This window comes from Streptopelia decaocto, assembly GCF_964273445.1.
Source record: "Streptopelia decaocto genome assembly, chromosome: 3".
In the NCBI taxonomy this organism is placed as follows: Eukaryota; Metazoa; Chordata; class Aves; order Columbiformes; family Columbidae; genus Streptopelia; species Streptopelia decaocto.
Window position 1 is genome coordinate 8,448,091 of NC_138656.1, and position 17,414 is coordinate 8,465,504.

Below are 17,414 nucleotides of genomic sequence, written 5' to 3' on the forward strand. Positions count from 1 at the left end.
CCTATTGGCTCCTACGCGGGGGGGAACTGCGGTTGGCTGGAGGCTGGCGACGCGCGCCCCTGGCCTGCGCCCCCGGCCCCGCCCCGCCCCCCTCCCCGCGTAGGCTCCTCCTCTCTCGCGCGCACGCGCTCGCTTTGAAGCGCTGCGGCCGCTGTTGCGTGTTCTTCCGCGGGTGCGCTGGGGGCTCCGCGCTCGGAGCTTTTAGTCAGTTCGATGGAAGAAAAAGCAAAGTTGCCTCCGCCAGAGGCGACTGTTGCACTGGACTGAGGGGGACTTCGTGTCCGTGAGGGGGACTTCGTGTCCGTGAGGGGGACTTCGTGTCCGTGAGGGGGACTTCGTGTCCGTGAGGGCGGCCTCGTGTCCGTGAGGCGCCTGGTCTCTGAGGCGCCTCGCCTGTGTCTCCCGCCCCGCCCCGTCCCGCCGGTCCGGGTCCCTGCCGAGGTCCCGGGGGCCCATGAAGGGGCTGTTCGGTGAGTGTCCTCAGAGAGAAAAACAAACCCAGACAGGCATAAAACTATTCCAGCCCAGCATGGGGTTTGGGGCTGGCAAAGAGAGACTTACAGAAGCCAAATTGGGTAGGTAGGGGATTAATGTGAGGTTCCTGAGGGACTGCGGTATTACATCATTCTTTAAAACAATATAAATGCAAACACATGTATGTATTACATCATAAGGTGGATATTTCGTCCCTGAGCCACTAAATTTAAGTGTATAAATGCATCTCCCAAGCACATAGGGTCAGGGAGTGAACAACCTGTAGATTGGTTGCCTGCCTGGGTTTCATTTAATCTATTTGGAGCACTTGGGGATCACACTTCATTTATAAGACATGAGCAGTGGATTTCAGTCTAGGATCAGGGGTATGAGAAGTTTTAAAGTCACCAAACACTGATTCCTTGAGCTGTGAAACCTCCTCGTTCCACCTGAGGCCTCAGGCAAACAGCATGTTTTTTCACTTCTCGTGAGTGTAACTAAAACCAGTAGGAGACTTTTTAACGAAGAAAAAAAAATAAGTACTATGTATTAAACTGAGAAACTGTGTTGTATGCATGGTTAAAGTATCACAGTTAATCACAGAAACTTGTGACATTCGGATAATCAACTCGTTTATGTCGTAGCTATCAAATATAAATTGGAGACAAGTCTGAAAGATGGATCAAGAATTAGTCTCCAAAATCCATGATAGACATCTGAACTGCCTTGTAATCATCTAATGTGGGGAGATCTGCGCATCACTATGAAGTGTGGTGAAGGTATGTGTGACATTTTTGACCGCTGGTTTGCAATATAGTAATTAAAAGCTCATCGTGCAGGCACAGAAATGGCTTACCTGGTCTCTTTATACCATAGATGCAGTCTAGATTACATGCTCATTGTTTCCAGTTAAAATGGATATGGAGAAGAAACTTGGCTTTTTACAGTAGTGAGGGACACAACTTGAGGGATAACAAAACATTGAAATCAACACACTTACTAGGAAGTGCTACTAAAATCTTGATGTCTGCTACCACTTCCTAGTGAGCTCTTAGCAGCTGGGTACTGTAAAGCGCTCTGCTCTCATACTTCTGCATGTTAACAAGCACAGTCTGAAATACTGTCATCAATAATTAAAATTAAGTGACATCTGTCAGATTCACTGAGTGCTATGAATTTTACAGTGCCTTTTTGGATTTGTTGGTTTCTCCTAGCTCATTGTTCGCTAACCTCATTCATAAAACGTGAATATTTGCCACACGTCTTTCACACATTAGTGAGGTTTTACTCATACAGTAAAAGCATTAAAAATAAAAAGCATATTTGACGTGTATCTAGTTCTGCATGAGAGTTCTCGTTACATCAGTTTAAGCATATGCAAAGTTGCATTACCACAAGTTGGCCGAAAAAAAAGTAATTAAAAAAAGGTGCATGTACAGAAAACTGAACAGGTTCATGATGGAAAAACCCCACTTTCCCAATGAATAAAAGTGTGTGTATCTCATTGCAGCTTAAGAACTTAGCTCTGAGCCAGTGCTGTTTATTAAGTTAAGAAATGTAGTGGTAGAAGCCTGTGATGTTGAAGGGTTTCTCTGTGGAGCTGTAGCCTCGAGGAGGAGGGAGTTTGTGTTCTCTTGTCATGGTACGAGCAGCTGGATCAATGGCTAATTGTGGCGAGGCTGCGTTCCAGGGACTCGCAGCAAACTCCTAGCGCTGCGTTTGCGAGTCCTACTTTCAAATCAAGAGGGATAAATAATGGAGGAGATTGAATGAATAATAAAGTTAGTTTAGTTTTTAATAGCACTATAAACTGCCTGAGAACTTTTCGCTGTATTTTATGAGACAGGGATCTGTAATGAAATGAAACAAATGTGGGAGATCCGAGAAGTTTCTTAAGAATTTCCAGTCGGTGTAATGAGAGCATTGAAAATAACATTGAAAATAGGCTCCTTTTTGAAGTTCCTTGAGCACAGAGCTTTAAAGAGAGCATTTTTATCTTGGAAAGAATATCATTAGCGAGGTTTTTCAAAGTATCTAACATATCGCATCAATGTAACTAACAAAGAGAAGTGACTTTATGTTTTAGTTCATCTTTCATTCTTGTTAGGGCTGGAAAAAAGGGAAAATCAATAGTAGCGATTTCAATGAAAATACAAAGATTTGTGAGAGTATGGAAGTTATTATAAATAATGAAATTAATTTGACAAATACTGTTTTTTCCCCCAGAATGTTTTTTAAATGCTCTGTGACACATTCAAAGTGAGCTGTATTGGGTTGTTTTGGTCCCAAACTACATTTTCATTTCAAAATTGATTTATTTTTAAGCACTGAAAAAGAAGTACACGAAACATGTGCATGTGCTCATGATTTGTCATTAGTGAAAACGTGTGTGTGCATTTTGATCACCTGAGACCAGGTGAAAAGGCAAATTCTCCAAACCATATGTTCCTTGGATAATTTGTTTTAAAAAATGGTGTGGGTGCAAACTCTACAACTCAGTACAATTATATGGGACTTTAAACATAAACATGTTTTCTTCTAGGGAAGGAGCAGTTAAATAAAGAGTGTGTGTAACAGGGTAGCTGCCTGTACTATGTACCTAAGGAAATTTGATAAACGGGTCGCAGTCTGTCCTCTGCTTCTGCAGGTGGACTTCTGGCAAGACAGGTATCAAGCACCAGGGAAGGTTCAGATTGGATATTAGGAAACATTTATTCACGGAAAGGGTTGTCAGGCATTGGAACAGGCTGCCCAGGGAAGTGGTGGAGTCACCATCTCTGGAGGGGTTTAAAAGACGTGTAGATGAGGCTCTTGGGGACATGGTTTAGTGCCAGAGTGAGGTTATGGTTGGACTCGATGATCTTGAGGGTCTCTTCCAACCAAAATAATTCTATGATTCTATTCTGTGAAGAAGAGCCATAGGCTTTCTAAACCTGTGAGAACTTCTCTTTGGTTGCATACAAAAGCAAAACACAAATGTCGACAAAAGTAAAATATATTGAAGTTTATAGCACCATTGCATTAAGTCTACCTACTCATCCATGTATTCTCTTAAGAAGCCTCAGAGTGTTTACTAAAATAGAGCACTAGATGAAAGTAGATAGTTTATACAAGTTAACTGCAAGAGATATGTGGTTTTTTGCCTTCTTTGTTAGCTTGGGAAAAACTGAGAGGGTATCCGAAATGTTAACTTAATGGACAATGATTTTTTCCATCATAAGGGAACAGAAGCGTTGCGTGTGTATTTTTCCTTTTATTAATAGCATTTTGATAGCACAGTTATAAAGCTTGTCCTTGGCTTGCCTTGAAATATCATACTGACTTCGCTTATTACAGAATGTTACTTTAATTTTCCAAGGTGAAATGTTTGCAGAGCAGAAACCAGTGAGGAAAATACGGCCAAAACAGTTACATATACCTTTATTTTGAAAGTGCTGTCCAGAAGGGCTTGCAGCAATTTTTGCTGATGCATAAATTGACCTAGACAGTAAGTGATACATGACCTTAAAAATACCTGAAGTAGCCTTGCTTGAGAATTTTTAGTAGAGAGTTATTAAATGTCAGAGTAATTTACACAAGCATAGCCTAGTTTATGCTTTTGCATTCTCTTTCCCTCTTTCTCTCTGCCATTCTGTCCGAGCACCAGAAAAGCTTTAAAAATATTTTACATACATATATATATTTTTTTTCCATATCACAGAGGCTCATCTTATCACACCCAGAAAATCTCTAAAAATGTGAGACTATAATTCAGCTCACAAAGGCCTGATCCAGCAGAGCACTTAAGTACCTGCATAACTTCATCACGATGACATTTTCCATTGCTCATTAACTGACATTTAAAGGAAATTTTCCATTGCTTGGTGTCTGGGTATTTAGAAGAAATTGTCAGCCAAAATGGGTGAGCCATTTAGAAGAATTAGGTCAAGCATTGGACAGGCTACAAGGTCTATAGGAAACCCTTGAGGTTCAGGACCCTTGCAGAAAGCTGGAGATAGCCATGAGGAGGGCATTCTATTAGGTCTTTATTATAATGTAGGCTTAATTCTACAGCTGTTCTCCAGTTCTCAGGGTGAACTGCATTGAGGAGATGAGTCATGGTTGTGTAAGACTGCGGAGACTGCTGTTTGTAGAACTTCTGCCTTAAATCTTAGCTGGGCCAGTTAGCTTCAGCGCAATGCTGCCTGGAGGCAGCTCAACAGCTTCTTCTTCTGGAACAGGTACAATAATCTGGGGACCTCTGTGTTGTGCTAGGTCACACTGGGTAGGCTTGAACCGAGGAATGACCAGGAGGAGTCTTGAGGCAGTCAGCCCCCATCCACTCTCTTATTTGCTGCATCTGGCCTTGCTGCCAAGGAGCTTTCAGAGCTTCTCACTGTTTCTCAGTCATGTCCATGCTATCGTTGTTTGCTGTACCAAGGAGGGCATGTACCTTGGGTGATCCTCCTGGCTGAGATGAACCCTCTGCTACTTTATTGGATGAACAGAAGTATAAATAAGGGCAGGATCAAAAACTATTCATCAAAATTACAGCAAGGTTTTCCTTTTATTCAGTTTGTTTTTTGTTTTGTTTCTGTTTTTCAAATCTGTTGATCCTGCTCTATTACAGCTCCAGGCTATCAAGGAGTGAGAAATAGGTTTTCTGTTCTGCTCTCATAGTTTCTGGAATTTTTTTTTATCCCTTCTAGGGAAACAAGTTAGTGGGTTCTTTAAAGAACAGGAAAGAATAGGTTTCTGGCTTGTTTGGAAAGCCTGACAAATATTAATCTACTGTGTATCCTGTAGATGATTTCTTTCATCAGTAACAAAAACTGACCTGTATTTGAGACCTTAACTTGCTAAAACTCTCACGTGCTACACTGTAAATCAGTGAAGCATTTTGTCAGCTACCAAACACAAAGCAGTGGATGGCCAGAGAAGACAGCTTTTTGATCAAACATTGTGGAGAAGAAAATAGGCACTGCTTATTTATTTAAAGTAGGCTTAGCTTTTGATTGATACATCTGTTCTAGGAGAATGTTTAGCCTGCGGTCCTAAACAGCTTACTGAAGAATCAGTGATCAGACTAGTATGAAATTCTCCAAGTGCAGTCATTCTCTGTTTTTCCCCAACATACTCAGCGATTTCTGGATATACTATGTCAAGTGTTCATAGCTTGCAGTTGAAAAAACAATTTCTGTTACCAAATTGCTTTTTTTTTCTGAGGCTTTTGTTTTACAAATTCTATACATTATCCTTTGAGCCTGTGTCCCATTAACTCTAAGCCACAGTTTACATGGAAATGCACGACAATGAAGCCTCTCTGTTCCGTGTGCGTGTGTGTCTCTCATTATGCAGCGTATACTGCTGCTGGTTTTAATGCTGCGGTGACTGGAAGTTACTCTCTCCTAACAGCAGTTTTGTCATCTCTGCGCGATGATTTGAAGTCTCTGACCTGGTGCCTGTGTTTTAGGACCGCTGTTCCATGTAACCTCATTGCCATTACTGGTTGTTTCAGAGCCAAGACCAAGCTTGGAGTCGACATGGAGGCTTGGCTCCAGGTCGTGGACCCTTGGTTTCAGGAACGAAGCAAGAGAAAGATTATGTCTCCGCTGCCTCACTTGTTTTCTGCTGGCACCGTTTCTTTCCCCAGAATGGTTGGTTCTGGCAGCTTCCTCAGGCAGAACTGAGTTCTGGGCCCAAGGTCCCTTCCAGCTTTATACGCCATGACCTGATGGTCCTAATTCATAGAGCAAGCAAACAAGTGCCCAGATAAGAATTAGACACCCTTTTGATTATTAATTTTTCTATTTCTTTTCAGATGGCTTTTCCTTTTGTCGTATTGTTCACACATAATGCATCTGACTCTTCCTGTGTCACACTACATCTTCGCAGTAATTTTCTGCACTGTTCTGTCCCTCTGGATTTTACAGCAGTGGATCAGAAGAGAAGTGCAAGCCCTAGCAGAAATAATAAATCCACTGCAGGTCTTGAAGGTACTAATTTCTGCAAAACAAAATACTGCCTCAATTCTCTTATGGGCTAGAAGGGGTGATCAAAGTGAAATACATTCATTGTGGAACTGGTTTGCAAAGCCTGCTTCTAAACCATTACACACTCTTTCTAGATTTCTTTTTTTCCCCACAGAAGTAAATAATGTGGTTGTGTCCAGCCTGGCCTGAGTCCCTTGCAGCTCTCAGCAAGTTCAGGGATTGCTCCCAAACCAGGCCTGTGTCATGAGATGGACAGGGAAGCTGTGTTGGCCTGGCAAAGGGGTCACTGGACAAACTGAATCTGGGTAACGCGCAGGAGATGTTGGAGGGGCTGCAAAATGCGTTACTCGTGGGTTGTGCTGGGAACCATCCACATCATTGGAGCGCTGGAGTCAGGGCTGTCTCCCGGCTGCTGAATTACTTGGAACACTCGAAAGTCTGCGGCATATGTCCTGTGACTCCAACCGGAAGGTCGGGGTGGTTGGCCATCGCTGGAGCAATCTGACGTTTGAAAAAATATTTTAGGAACTGTCCTATAATTACAGATATTTCTAATCTATGCAATCTGTCTAATTAGGTTCAACCATACCCAATTCCTTGTCCGATTGCCTGAGCTTTTCCGTTTAGCCAGTCAGGTTTATTCAATAAGGTGTCCTATAATGTTATTTCCTTCCTTGAGAGTATATGTTATCATGCCTCACACAGACTTAAGAATCTCTCCACTTTTTCTTAAGATCCTCTGTCTCCACAGTAAAGCCCTATGCTTTAGTTAGGAATCACCTAGATGAGAAGAAACCTAGGTGAGATTTTGGATCTCATTAGTTTTATTTTTAAGTACCTATAAGGTTCTTAAGAGAAACTGCAAATATAGAGTAGGCACAATATAGGTAGAATCCCCATAAATTTAATACAAGTTAGTTTAAATTGTGGTTTCAAATAGTTAACAAGATTAGAAATAATAAGAAATGAATACAGTTGCACAGGCAGTTGACTCACTATTATTGTCATTTCCTTTTGGCTCTGATTATGGGGATAACAAGGTAAGAAAAAACTGTTTTCTTCTATGGATTGGTTTGATATTTGAAATAAAGATGATCTTTTTTTGTCTGAGCAAGTCTTTTGTAAGTTAATATTATGTTAATTAGAATGGATGTCTTCCTGAGACTTACTTTCTTGTTCATTTGATCTAATTGGCTGATTAATTTTTAATTGCCTACCGAGAGATCTTTACCATATTGTGATTTGTCTTTTACCTTTACATTTGGAAAACAATGGTACACCTAAAATGACTCTAAAGTATTGTATTGCGGTATTTCTGCAAGGGATAATTGCAAATTATGATTTCTTCCTGCTTCCTAATTTTAGTGCAATCTACTTTAAGTTAGTGCTCATTAATCAAAAAGGCTTGCATAGTATGGAGTAGTGAGAAGGTGTTTCAGTTAGGCAAGCCTCACAGTAGAGGGTCTGTGACCTGCTGATCAAATGGAAATGAAATCTCTTGGCTGTGTATGAAAGCTGCAGTGAGCACTTCCCAACTTACAACATTTATTCTTTTTCTCCACAGTAATGTTTTGAGATTCTCAGAAAGAATATGTTCATAAGCTTAGAAATAGAAGTACAGAGTTCTAACAAAACCAGGTGTTGATTAAAACTTATTTTCTGGTGGTGGAAAATAAATCAGAGTTCTTGGCAAGTTATTTCAAGTTATTCCCTGAGTGTTTAAAATTTGCACCCTATTTTTAGACTGAATTAGTCTTGCTGTAACTTCTAGCCCTTGGATCTTGTTCTGCCTTTGCCTGCTAGATTGAAGAGCCCTCTGTTATCAAGTTTTTGTTCCCTATGGTAAGCACTTGTAGATTGCGAACAAATAATTCTTTAACTTTCTCTTTTTTAAGTTAATTGATTGAGTGCCTTGAGTCTCTTGCAGTAAGACATGTTCCCTAATACCATAATTGTTCCTTTGGCTTCTTCATAATCCATGGAATTTTTCATAGTCTTTCTTAAAACAACACCGTGAACCCAGTGAAACCCCACCAGTCATTTCACTGATGCCAAATAAGATAACGTAACCTCCCTACTCCTATTTGTTATTGTTTGCACATCTGGTGAACATAGTAGATTTTTGTTCCTGCACTACTCTAGAAATTCATAGTAATCTGGTAAGTCATCATGGTCTCTGTTCCCAGATCCTTGCCTTTTTAGGATCTCCTTTTTCCCAGAGTAGAGTCCTCCCTCATTAAGTCCATCTTATTATACATGTTTCTTGCTTCATGGCCTTCCTGTTGACTATACCGAAGTACATAATGTCTGGTTACACTGACCTAACCCAACTGTCTGCTTCATTATTTTCCATTTTCTAGCCATCTTCCAATATTGTGTAAATTATGCTTTTTTAACAAAAAGGAAAAATAAACTAGGAAGCAATAACCAATTCCAATACCAGTGCCTTGTTCCCCCGTCACTAATGATGGCTTAGATGTATCTGCTACATAGTATTTAAATAGTTTAAGATGCCATTCTGATTCATCATATCTAATTCTAGCCATCCAAAAATTACCTTCTAAATGGTTGGTAGTTTTCTAAGTTCTTAATAGACAGTGGAAAGAGATGGAGACCTTCACAGAAAGATGTAGCGGACTTATCTGAAAAGTCATAAATTACTTTTTAAAGGTACCTTTTTCTTTTCATTGGCTATAATGGGAACATAGAGGTGTTAAGACAAGATGCCAGACTTTTCGACAGCTATAATTACTGTGGATGAACCCCATCTCTTATGCTTTTTAGCTTTTTGGTCAAACTATGGTGTGGTACAAAGCCAGTTCTCTTACAGACGTCCATCAAGATGGTTGCCTTCAGCAGTCCCATTTGTAATCACATCAGCAAATGATATCAGGTTAGCTTGACAAGATCTGTTTTCCAGAAAACCATGTGGATCAGCTTTAATTAGATTATCCCTTTTAGTTTTTTATCAAGTTAGTTATCACTTATATGCCTCTTTTGTTTTTCTATCAGATCTTTTTATCAAATTCCTGCTTTTTTCACTTCAATATTGACACACATCCAAATTGTAAAAAATGTGAGGCTCTGATGTCTTAGATTTTTTCGTTTGTTTCCACCCCATCTATATCAGGTAGACTCTTCCCTGAGGTGCTCCTGCACTCCTTGGTCAGTCAGTGTAGGTCGCAGGATGACTTAGAGCCATCTCTTACAAGAAGATCCTCAGAAGCCTTTCCCATGCAGCCTGCCCATATGGTTTGGTCCTGCAGTCTTCACAGTGGAGGGTGAGGTAGTGTTGTGGTTATTTTGTTCATTTGTTTTGCTTGGGGTTTGGTTGTGGTGGGTTTTTTTGGTGGTGGTTTTTTGTTTGTTGGTTTGGTTTTGTTTGTTTGGGTTATTTTTGACGTACAGTGAGAAGTTTCCTAAGTGTATTAGATGGTGAGTTTCTCTTTCCAAACTTACATGTTTAAATTTTTTTTTAATATATGAGGAAAACTTACCACATATTTGGGTCTTCTCCCTCATTCCTTGTTTTTTCTGTAAAAGAGAGGCCTCCAGAAGTAAACAGGGAGACTACAGTGTCCTGTTGCCCTCTGACGGGGCTGAAGGGAAAGCTATGACCTTTTACTGCCTGTGTGGTAGGAGATGAAAACCAACTTTTTCTTCTTTTTTTTTTTTTTTTATGTAATATTACTGCATGAGGGGAATGCTTTGGATTGAGGGTTTCTGCCTCCAGCTTAATGAGGATACTTGCAGAACAAAAGCGGTGGCAGAAAACGTACACAATGGTGTTTTCCTGAGTGAGGAAAGTCCCCTAAAGCTGGAAACTCTACCTGGCAGACGAGATGCTCTTGCAAGAGAGTTCATTCAAGTCAACATTTAACCTGAAAACTACCGGTGGCATTTTAAATATCAATACACTAAGCTATCTTGTACCAAACTATCAAGGCAGGTCATGGCCATCCTGTCCAGCTTGATCCTTCTGCTAGATATTGAGTAGCACTCTGAAGGACAGAAGGTCTTATATGTCACTCCAGCCACCCCTGTTTGTCTGTTGGAGGAATGTGTTGCCATTGTAGAAGTGGATCCTTTCACAAAATACATAAGGATTTCCTGTACCTAACCTATGGTGGACTGCAATGTCACCAATTATAGGAATAACTTCTTTTCTGTAAAGACGGATTAGAGAAATAATTTAATGACACATCCTTCTTCCTGGGTAATCCAAGGACAGATTTTGCTGGGAAGGCAAGATGGTGTTACCCGACAATGGTATTTTACACAGAATAATTCTGAGTGTCCTAATAAATATCAGGGAAGCTGTTAATGTCTAGTGTGACCACCCATTGTTGGAGGTTAGTTCTCAGTTGGAGAGGTCTGGAATTTTCTTGCTTCGCTTTTCCTAATCTTATCACTTCCTTAATTTTTTGCTGTTCTCTGCTATTTTTGCCTCCACATCAGAAGTAAAGGTAATAATTTTGCAGTGGTCACACCACCAGATGGGACAATTGGAGAGTTTCAGTTCATTAAGGGACTGAGAAAGTTGTGGGGTTTGTTTGTTTGTTGTTTTGTTGTTTTGTTTTTGTTTTTTAAGTTCTTACTTTGCTAGACTAGTGTGACATGGGATGTTTTGAGAGAGTATTTTCCAAAATGCAGTTTCGTAGTCCAGAACGAATATCTTGTAACACAGCAAGTGCATCATGGGCACATTGCGTAGTTACTACTCCAACATCTTCTGTGTCAGCTTAAAAGAATATTTGCACTGAACCCATTTCAGCTCTTTGGGACAGGTTACATTTATGCTCATTATAGGAGCCACCTAACCAGCAATGAGTTGCATCTCAATGTGAAGGTATTTATATGATAACTTCTTGGGAGGTGTTCATCCAAGTGTAAATTACTCTGCCTCAGAACAGATTTTACATGCTGCTGACAGCTTGGATGACTGGCACGTTGTCATTTTCATAACACACCTAAAAACAAAGTGCCAAAAAGAATGTAAGTGGCATTGGTGCAGAGAAAAATTTCCAGTAAAAATTTGTCTCAAGGTATATCGGTAGAAATAGGTTGCCTTCAGTTAATATCTGGGATAAAATAGGACTAAAACCTATTATTTTTCTTTCATGGTGTTTTGGGGGGTACAGGTCTCAATTCTTGTGAAAGTAGCACATGGTGATACTGCCATGGTAACACAAAATTGGGTGGTTTACGCTCCTTCTAGTGCATGCTCATCCTCTTTGCGGTTGTCCCTGAGCTACCCTTCCCCAGCTGTGCTGGTGTTGTGAAGATGGCTTATTTTCTGTCCTAACCATTCTGTCCGAGGTTGTGTGGGGCAAAACTTCTGTGCTTTTGTAGATATTTTACCCTGGTTTCTCCAGGAATACAAGGTATATGCTGTCATTCTGTGTGCCAGCTGGTCAGTTGTGTTCCTCTCTTCCTGTTGTCCAGATACAACAAAATTTGACGAAAAAATGGTCTTTCTGAAATTAAATTCCTACTAGTATTAAGGAAAGAGGTGGTTAGGAAGAGCAGACAGACCGAATTCATCACCCCCGTTCCTCTGGACAGGAGAACTGCCGCACTGGAGTGATGCTACATGTGCTCCAGAGTTCACACATTACTAAACACATCTCACATGCACTTTATTAGACAGAGTATAATCCAGCCATGGGATGCAAAATCAAAGCCAACCACACTTTGTAAGTTTACAGCTCAGGAAATGGAGAGAAGCTGCTTTCCTTCTGCTCACTCGAACAGAAATCCTTTTGAAAAGAAGGTTTGTTCCAACCCCTGTTTTGGAAGTATGCTGCATGTGATTTCATCCCATTAGCTGTGATGGTCACCATTCAGTCCTCTTAAGTGATGACGTGATGTACTGGGGAAAAGGGTTGTTTCCAGTGTTATCAGAATAAATCTTCCTATGAACACTTGACCAAGAACACACATGTTTTGCAATTATGTCTGTTTAAGGAAACCAGCCATTTCCCCACAGTACTGTAGAATATTTTTTTTTTTTTTTTTCTGGCAAGAGATGTGAAGGATTTGCAATTTCTATATATTATAACATGTTTTAATGCAGAAATGGTTCATGTCCAGGTTTGTAAAACAGAAGACGTGTAGCCTACAGTTTTGTTTGTTTCATTTATTTAGCATGGCATGGCTATGTCCTGGAACTAGCTTATATGAGGTCATTACCCTATTGATTAAATAGTGTGATGAAAAGGGCATGATAATACACTGCTGGGAGATTATTGCCAGACACTTTGCAAACAAAGCTGCTGAAAGGAGAGCAGTTGTGAGACCTTCAGTGTGGTGGGTAATTAGCAAGCAAATAGGAATTAAAATAAAGGATACATGGTGTGATATAGTGATTATGTGCAGATAAGTAATGTTTTGAATACTCCCTTTTGGTAACTCTAATGAGAGTACATCTCAGTACAGGAAATGTCTGTTGGGACTACACTATCCAGAATCCTTAAACAAGCCATGCGGCGTGTTGTCACTGAAAGGAAAGCATGGAAAGAAAGCAGATCTGCCTCTTTTTCTTCAAACCTTTCTCTCTGGCTATTTCTTCTCTTCAAAAAAATCCCATACTGGTACAACGAGCCTTAGAGAAAAACAGTAAATCTATGCTATTTCCTTGGGATAGAGCACCATTTCTTTAAAAAAAAAACCACAGTCTTTTGGGGGCCAACAACTGGACCTGGACAAACCACATTTTGAGTGGGAAGCATCAGCTCCTACAGCAAGGAAGAGAAGTCTGTACCTGGGATGTACAGGCAGTAGCAAAGGTACGGTTCTTGGATTCAGACTCGCCTCCCCTCCACCCCGCCGAGGAGCACAAATTCTTACATGTACATGAAATAAATCAGGACATCTGATTTATTCTGTGGCATGTATTTCACCTCAGCAACCCTTTCGGGCCTTCAAAAACCAACAGATTCTAGGCCTTTCAAGCAACACCTCAGTTGCCTAAAGGGAAATTAAATGAAAATTTTCAGAATGTGGCACAGGCCAACTGTAGGGAGATAGATGGGTAGATATTGAAAGATATCTTGCTGGTCATGCATTATTTCTTTGCCCCGTTTCAAGCTCCTTTCAGTCATGAGACCCATGAAAATGTCATACATTTTATTGTTAGTACAGTTCTTCACGGCCCTTAACCCACAGTGTTATGGACCAGAGAGGGAGACCTGCTGTCTTGGTGTATTCTTTCAGAAGTCTCCACCTGCATGTTGAATAGGCAAAGTTAAACAGCCACAACAGCAGTAACAGTGGGAGGGAAGAGGGCACCAGGGAAAGAAAAATAAGAGGGGAGGGAGAAAGGAAAAAACAGAGGTGTTGTGGGGGAAAGCATCTACTCAAGGCAGAATGGGGAAGCGGCTATGGTGAGGGCAAGGTGAATGGGGAATACTCTGTCCAGCTCTATTAACCTTAATTTTAGTTCCTATTTTCCATTTTTCAGCTTAAGTAAGCAAGCATATAGCCATGTTTATATAATAGCTGGAGTAATGAAGATGGAATATACCAATTTGGGGCTAATTCTTGCCCTCAGGAGAGCACAGGGACTGCAGCTGTGGCCAGCCTCTACAGAAAAGGAGTGGGGAGGAGAACAGCTCCTTGTATCCTGACTTCCCATTACATCCTCACCAGGGACCACCATAGTCTAGCCCTTAAAATAAATAGATGAGGTTAATTTTTCCAGCGGTAGAGTTGGTTTAGCAGCTCTCAGCACTGGTTCAGTTGTACTCCCACTCAAGCTAATGAAGTGGTTTCCTTGAGAACAGTTGGACCCACTGCAAACTTTTCAAAAAGCCCATTTATAGCCATTTTCAGCTATTGGGTTTTGAGTCTTTGGACCATCTTTTGTTCTCTTCCTATTTGATATCTTCACCTTCCAGATCATAATAGGCAGGGTTTTCCTCAACCTTTATCACTATGCCATTATGTACTTCTTGCCATAACGTCCTTTGATTAGAGAGTGTGGGATAAGTGTGCACCATGGCACATTTGACCACATCCTCTGAAACGAGGTTGTGGCTGAGCTAATTATTTTCACGGCTGGAAGAGAACAGGCAATGCTGCCTATAGAGTGGGAAGATACGTGTACGTGTGTGTTTGTGTGGTTACACCATCTGGGAAGAGCAGAGCCAGATATACTTCCCCTTGGCATTTTTTATGTGAAGATGCAACTAGAGAAGTCTAATTTCTCTGCCTGAAGTGTCCTGTGTTTGCCTGAGGTTTGGCATGCTGGGGTCGGCATCTCGCTGCAGAAACCCTGCGCTCTTGAATTCCTGTTCTGCCATTCCCCAACTGACGCCCTTTGCTTCTGTGGGCAGGGGGGAAGTTGCCCTTCCTCCACTTTGCTTGTTTTTGTTATACTAGCAGTATGAGGTACCCTTTATTTATAATCCGAACGTTAGGGATGTTGGGCCAATCTGCTGCTTCCAGCTGGCTGAACACTTCCTAGCGCTTTGGATGCCAGATATAACATAATTTATTGTGGAAAACAGTAGGGGTAATACACTTCTTGCTATCAAAGGTTAATGTAGAATATCAGCGGCTCTTCGGCAAGGATACATGTATTGTTGGATGCTCTGTGATTATGTGCCTCTTATTAAAATAGAAAAACAAACTGCTTTCCTTTTTAATGCAGCTGTTCACCCCTTTCTCTTTTCCTTCATACCCCTTGGTTATTTTGACTCCTTCATTGCATTGTGCAGTTTTCATACATTTCCTCGGTGAGAAAAAAACAATTGTACTTTGTTGCTTTGGTGTGAAACTGAGCAAACTAGGGGGGATTTTTTTTTTCCTTTGTTTTAACTAAAACATTCATTTCTGTGCCAAGACAGAATGAAACTGCTGAGTTAGCCAAGGCTGTAAATTGAACTGGTCTTTTTACCTCTAGAAAATATTAAAGCATCCTTCTGCCACTGAGCTGGCACCCGTTGCTGGATCAAGTACTACTATTAACGGGAAATCGGGAAAGTACATTATCACTCCAGTGCTGTCATTACCAGAGGGTCTCACTGAACTATAGCGTTCAGGAAAGTGAGACTGCATAGACCAGGGAAAAATGGCACACTTAGAGCAGGGGAAAGCAAGCTTCTGACAAGAAACTTGGAGATACATTAAGAATTTGTGAAGGTACCTTGCATGGGAGGCAAGTGGCTGCTTTGTTAAAAAGGGATATGATAGCTAAAGTCTCCCGTTATTCTTCAAATAGAAGTTGAGAAATAAACCGGTGTAGACTTTTCTAATAGGCTTGTTAATCAATTCTAGAAGATCTGAAACCTGTCAAGGCAAGATTGCGTCTGCCTGAGATGTAATGAGGTACACTTTGTGCCAAGGAAAATCCCAAAGAGAGGGGTTTATTTTTGTATTTATTTCATATATTTTTGCTTCCCAATTGAGTAAGCTCCCTCTCAGGTATTCCTGTGTTAAAGAGGGATTTTTTTAATCATGAGAAATACACAGTAAACTGCACTGATAGTCCAGTTGAAGAATATAGTGGAAATGGGTAGAATAATCAGTTATAAAGGTTGTGGTTGTTTAAGACGTTAACTTACCACTTACATTGGGTGTTGCCAGGTCAGCACGTGGGGAAGTTGCCTTCTTCCTGCAAAGCCAGGCTCAATTCACCGACTGTTTTGGCACCAGAGCCATAGGGAAGGCTAGGCATTTTGTTATAGTTCACAGCCTGGGCTGCATGTGACTTGCATTTTATGGGATAAAAATAATGACAAATAATATGTAAATTGAGTTTGTTTTGCTGCTTCTTTTCGAAGTTCTTCAGAGACTTGAAATAATCTTCCTGCCACCCTTGCAAGGTAAGCATAGCTATCAAGTTTTACAGATGTGGAAACTGAGGCACAGAGAGGTTAAATAGGCACCCTTGAAAATATGGGTGCCTAAAATGAGGCAACTCAAACCCGTGGTCCAGACAGCAGAAATCCTGAGGTCCTGATTTCACCAGAAAACAAGGAAGCTCAGCATATCTGTGGGGCAGGCCCTGGACGGACGTGCTGAAATCTGAGGGCTGCGAAGCAAGTGCGTCACTCAGAAGCACGGCTCCCCAGCTTGTGATCAGACCATTACACCAAAGCCCTCCCAAATGATCGCCACGACCAGCATGTTGTTTCTAGCCCTGTTTAGGGTTTAGGAATCTCACATTTTTACTGATTTTTTGCTCCCAACTTACCCTAGTCAGGTCCCATAACGCTACACCTGCTTTTTTCTTTTGTGAAACGTCTCCTTACAGGCATGTTCACATTCATAAGAGAAGCTCTATAGGAACATAAAATACATTTTTGGGTTTGTTTCCTGGGGTAGGATTCCCTCTGAGAATTACTCATCAAGCCACATATTCTATTTGCTCAGCACTATTCTAGTAGAAATATTTCTTGTTTATTTAGGCTTACACAAGGGTCTGACATTCCCTTGTTACCACAGCAAAGTCGACTGAGAGCTTGGAGCGCCCAGGGAATCCAAGATCATGGCCCAGAAGTTAAAAAAATGAGCACTGATCTAGCTGTGTATCTTCTGGGGCTCTGGTCAGGCCATCAGCACATTCGATTTTTCAGCACATCTGAGCTCTGATGCTGTGTAGAATGTGCTTGTTGTGGGTGTCTGTGAGGCAGCAGCCCCTGCAGTTCACACCAGTCCCCAACCTGGGGCCCCCAAGGGGCAGATGTACCTTTGAAACAGTTGTTATTTTGACCGAGCACTTATTAGTTCGACTAACACAATTTCTGTCAATTCATAGTATCAGTAAGTTAAACAATATTGAGCTACTATTTCACAGTTCCTAGAAAATCACCGATTTCCCAAGTTACAGCAGAAAGGAATATTCACCCCCCCATCCCGCCCCCACCAAGTTGTTTTCAAAGAGGTTTCAAAAATCATTCAGTTAATCAGACTTTAGTGCTCTGAAATTTTATCAAAGGGCACTCTTTCCCTGGACTCAGATAT

The 17,414-nt window shown here is 41.1% G+C and overlaps 1 long non-coding RNA gene across 2 annotated transcripts; it reads left to right on the forward strand.

Annotated features, from left to right (window-relative positions):
• The first annotated feature begins 313 nt into the window (after positions 1–313).
• LOC309437894 lies at positions 314–7,470 on the forward strand. 2 transcript variants are annotated; one of them, XR_014183667.1, is made up of 4 exons: positions 314–470; positions 1,119–1,253; positions 6,275–6,449; positions 6,601–7,470. It is a non-coding gene; the product is annotated as an uncharacterized lncRNA (long non-coding RNA). The 2 variants fall into 2 exon arrangements; XR_014183666.1 differs by having other exon boundaries at positions 6,275–7,470.
• The last annotated feature ends 9,944 nt before the right edge of the window (positions 7,471–17,414 follow it).